This window comes from Dendropsophus ebraccatus, chromosome 3, assembly GCF_027789765.1.
Source record: "Dendropsophus ebraccatus isolate aDenEbr1 chromosome 3, aDenEbr1.pat, whole genome shotgun sequence".
Lineage (NCBI taxonomy): Eukaryota > Metazoa > Chordata > Amphibia > Anura > Hylidae > Dendropsophus > Dendropsophus ebraccatus.
The window spans coordinates 62,264,086-62,269,453 of record NC_091456.1 but is presented as its reverse complement, the minus strand read 5'-3'; the positions used below and the strand labels follow the sequence as shown (position 1 = coordinate 62,269,453).

General features: G+C 42.6%; 1 non-coding gene across 1 annotated transcript; it reads left to right on the top strand.

Annotated features, from left to right (window-relative positions):
• The first annotated feature begins 201 nt into the window (after nucleotides 1-201).
• TRNAY-GUA (transfer RNA tyrosine (anticodon GUA)) lies at nucleotides 202-292 on the top strand. The gene is given in 2 exon segments: nucleotides 202-238; nucleotides 257-292. It is a non-coding gene; the product is annotated as a tRNA-Tyr (tRNA).
• The last annotated feature ends 5,076 nt before the right edge of the window (nucleotides 293-5,368 follow it).

Here is a 5,368-nt window from a genome sequence, read left to right as displayed (position 1 = left end):
ATATGAACTTACCCTAAATTATGTTATACTGCTGTATACTAAAGGAAATTGTTTAACTGTGGGTGTAGCTGAGTCATTCCATAGCTGATATTCCCTCCGCCCCCATGTGGTGTGTACACACGTCCTCCCATTCCCTTTATTGCTGGCTTGTAGCTGACATGTGTGCTGGTGTGCCATGCAGACAGGCTTGCTAGAGGCGTTCCTTCGGTAGCTCAGATGGTAGAGCGGAGGACTGTAGAGGCTTGTGCATGCTGTCATCCTTAGGTCACTGGTTCGATTCCGGTCCGAAGGACATTTTTTTTTTTTTTCTCCTCCTCTTTATAACCTGACATAATTTTTCTAAGGATACACATAGTCATTTCTTACTCTTTTTTTCATAAGCGCCCTGTAGACTTTCATATCCACTACATTTCTTTTGCTAGTCCTTACTATATAGGATATAATCTGCATACATCTCTCTCTGCGTTACAATAGGTGCGCTGTAACAGCTCTCCTGGTTTAGGGCGGGTTCACACTACGGAATTCTCGCGGACTGGAATATTGGTTGTAGTTCAGCAGCAATCTTTTTTAGGATCATCATATGAGGGTTATAGGTGGCCACCAATGGCACCCCGCTGTTCTCCTCCTGCTGATATTCCAGGAGGCTTTGTCTTGGAATTCTTTTGGCTCTGTGGATCTGTTCATCTATAGTTATTGGGTGGTAGCCTTGTTTTAAGAATGTCTCTCTTAAAGATGATAGGTGGTGTTCTCTATCTTTATGATCAGAACAAATCCTGATGTATCTGAGGGCTTGGCTTTAGATGATGGACTTTTTTTGTGTGGTTTGGATGAAAGCTGTTCCATTTTAGGTATGCTGGGTGACCTGTAGGTTTCTTGTAGATCGAGGTTTGTATGGTGTTGTTCTCTACAGATATAGTTGTGTCTGGGAAATGGACTTTGGATTTTGAGTAGCTGAGTGTGAGTTTGATGGTGGTTATGGTCCTCAAAGGTCACTTCCAGAGTGACAGAGAGAGGAAAGTGTTATCAAATTGATAAAAACCTTCCAGTCATTAACACATGGACTAAACCCGGCACCTGGATTTATGACCCACTACATGGACATACTCCACAGATAAGACTGAACTGACCAAGAATCTTGGACTTCTACATAAGCTTTAATTTACAGCAAGTCCTTTTTTTTGCCCTGGCTTATCTATGTGATGTATATACCCCCTCACCCCCAATTCACAGATGTCTCTCCCTTCTTGTTTGTAACATCCCTAAAATGTTGTGCTGTTTCTGTAAGTCATTCATTTGTGAACTTGTCTGACGAAGTGATCTTTTGAATCCCGAAAGCTCACAGCTCTAACAATTTTTTGTTGGCCAATAAAGGTATCACTCCTAACATACTTCGATTTCAAGTATTTACCATGATATCAGCTATAAGTGTGAAACACATTTTATTAGGATTGCTGTCACTGGCAGCCATGTCTTATCTCTATTTATGAAGTATTACAGAGGGGATATACTTTATTGTGATGATATAAGAAGTAGGAACACTAGAGCAGACATATAGTAAGTGTTGCCCATGGCATACTACCATTTATTTCTCAACTCAGCATAGAATCTAACAAGTGAACTTATAGGTTGTAACGGGCAACATCCCAACTTCTTATGCTTTATTGTGTATACAGTAATCCCTCAACTTAAGGCCCTATTACACCAACAGATCTGACGACAGATTATCTGCCAAAGATTTGAAGCCAAACCCAGGAACAGACTATAAACAGAGAACAGGTCATAAAGAAAAGACTGGATTTCTCCTCTTTTCAAATCCACTCCTCGGTTTGGCTCCAAATCTTTGGCAGATAATCTGTCGTCAGATCTGTTGGTGTAATAGGGCCTTTACACTGGCCTCAAGATACAATATTTTCAACATACAATGTTACTTTTTGGGCATCGTAACTTGAGACCAGATTCAACATTCAATGCTACAGACAGTCCAGATCTGTGGAACATGTAAAAAAAAACTAGCTGATCAACCAATGAAAGTGGCCATTTTAATAGTAAAATCCCAGTATTAGTGAAGTGCAAGCACTGGTTGGCTGCCTGGTATCTCCTCTCTGCAGTACAGTGCGATACTACATGTCCTGTACTGCTGTTTGTGTCTAGCATCTCCTCTCTGCAGTACAGTGTGATACTACATGTCCTGTACTGCTGTGTCTAGTATCCTCTATACAGTACAGTATAATACTACATGTCCTGTACTGCTGTGTGTCTGGTATCTCCTCTCTACAGTACAATGTGATACTACATGTCCTGTACTGCTGTGTGTGTCTAGTATCCTTTCTACAGTACAGTGTAATACTACCTGTCCTGTACTGCTGTGTGTCTAGTATCTCCTCTCTACAGTACAGTGTGATACTACATGTCCTGTACTGCTGTGTCTGGTATCTTCTCTCTACAGTACAGTGTGATACTACATGTTCTGTGCTGCTGTGTGTCTGGTATCTTCTCTCTTCAGTACAGTGTGATATTACATGTCCTGTACTGCTGTGTGTCTAGTATCTCCTCTCTACAGTAGAGTGTGATTCTACATGTCCTGTACTGCTGTGTCTATTATTTCCTCTCTACAGTACAGTGTGATACTACATGTCCCGTACTGCTGTCTGTGTCTAGTATCCTCTCTATGGTACAGTGTGATACTACATATCCTGTACTGCTGTGTGTCTAGTATCTCCTCTCTACTGTACTGCTGTGTGTGTCTAGTATCTCCTCTGTACAGTACAGTGTAATACTACATGTCCTGTACTGCTGTGTGTGTCTAGTATCTCCTCTCTACAGTACAGTGTGATACTACATGTCCTGTACTGCTGTGTGTCTAGTATCTCCTCCCTACAGTACAGTGTGATGCTACATGTCCTGTACTGCTGTGTGTCTAGTATCTCCTCTCTACAGTACAGTGTGATACTACATGTCCTGTACTGCTCTTTACCTGGGCCAGGATGAGTTACTCCTTTGGGCACCAGGTGAGAGCGGCTTCATTTTATTTTTCTGGTACCCCATGTGATCTGCACAAAACCCTGAAAATGCTCCAGTCCTCTACATAAAAAGAAATTTAGAGTCTCTTGTAGCTCTTTCCGACTGGTGTCTGTAGGGACTTGTTTTATCTATATTAGCTTTATGCTTATTGTCCTTTAAATTTTAATTTTTTTCTCATTTTGGGGGATTTAGAACCAATTACCAGTTTTCCATAGAGTTATGGACTCAACATACAATGGTTGTCCCAGAACCAATTAATATCGTATGTTAAGGGATCACTGTATAGCAAATCTACAGTATAGCACATGTAGGGTGCAGTTAAATAGTTTTCTCTTGCTCTTCTTAACAGTGTTTTAGAGGAGATTTAAAGCGTTGGGGGGTCAAACTAAAGGGAACTCTTTCACCAACAACAGTGACCCCATGGCCCCCCATTTCTTGCAGCCAGATTCCCACATGTTGTGCCGTCACTCTTGTTACCGTTGTGCTGCAGGTCTCAGTGTGGACAGACAGTAGTCATTTTGAAGACAGTCTTCAATTGAATTGCTTCCTTGTGGCTCTTTCATATTCTGAAACTGGCAGCACTACTGGTTCTGATCATAAGGGGGAAAAAAAGGGGGGGGGGGTGGCCAGGTTAACACCATGATTGTGCCCTTCATAGACATGTATATGTTGGCAAACTGTCAAAATGGGATGCTAAAGATGCACTTACAGGTGACTTACAGGAAATATCGGCCCTCAGTGTTTCAGGCCACAGACATCTTCCTGCCTGCGACCACTAGTGGCTAAAGTCAAAATGTTTGGCAGGTACTGAAAAGAGTCATGGCTGGAAGAACCTCTCATGATGTCTGGGTTAGATGAAGAACAAAAGAGAAAGTTAAATAGGTAGTGCGGCACCCCCCCCCCCCCCCCCCCCCCCCAACCAAAAAATAAAAAAAATAGACATAAACAGAAAATAAACTTACCATCCCACTGATGACAATCGCTCTTCGAATTTCCCGCCGGCCGCACCCTGCCATCTTCGGCCGCCGTCCTCACTTCCTGGTCCAGGTGCAGTGAATGGGAGAGAAAAGGCTGCTGGTGCGCGCACCGGCAGCCTTTTCATTGGCTAGAGCGCATCACATGGCTTCCAGCAAGCTTAGCCAATCAGGGCTGAGCAAGCTGGAAGCCATGCAATGCGCTCCAGTCAATAAAAAGGCTGCTGGTGCGCGTGTGCACCAGCAGCCTTTTCTTCTCCCATTCACTGCTATGGAAGACAGCGAAGAGGAAGGAGACCAGGCCCGCGCCCTGCTGTGACAACATTGATCCAAGATGGCGCCCGGGAGAAGAGGACGGGGTCGACAGTGATTTGGTATGGGGGGGAGGGCAGACCGCTGCCAGACCGCTTATTGACACACATTACAAAGTTGTACAACTTTGTAATGTGTGTTAATTAAGCTGAAAAAGAAAAACGCCGCACTACCCCTTTATTGACTTTCATCAGTGGAGACATCACTTGTCAGTGGATGTAACTGCACTGTAATCGTTTATGCGGTCTATATGGTCTGTAGTGGTAATAATAGCGTGTAGTGGTATTTATACATCATGTAGTGTTGTTTATACTGTTCTTTGTATACTGCGTTTTGCTCATTGACAGTTTTACATTAAAGGAATATTTCAGTATCAAAAAAATGTTTATACATTGATGGCCTGGGGCAGAAAAGACTGTTAGGACTGCCTGTGCGCCCCCCCCCCCCCCCCATCTCTTCTTCCTGCTTTCAAGATGTCGAAGCAAGACCTGCCTGCAGCGGTGTCTGGTCTTGCATAGTGATTGGCTCAGCAGGCATCTTGAAATTGCCCTGCAAGTACCAATTGCGAAGTCAGTACTTTTGGCATAAGGTGGTAAGCCGCTGTTTGTATCTGGAATCATGGGGTACCAACTGGGAAAATAGAAAGTTCAGACAACAGCTTATAGTACTATAAAATAATATGGACGCTCCACTTCAAAGCTTGCACTTATTAAAGGAAAGTGCACAGAAAACCAGGTTGTAAAAAAAAAAAAAAAAAAAAATCTATAAAATAATGAATATTTGCCAGTCTAAGGTCACCTGGAATTGTCCTATGGCAACTAATGGCCTAGTCATTCACAAAATGTCTAAGTTTGTGTCTGCCTTTATATACCCCAATAGCATATGAAAGGCTTAAAGGGGAAGTACAGGCAAAATAATTTTAAGATATGTTATTGCCCAACAAAAGTTATGAAAATTACTAATAGACACTTATTATGGGTAATGCATCTATAGTGCATATTCCAAGCACTTACTACAACATGGCGTGTTCATTTCTCTGTAAAGTTGGTGATGTCATGTCC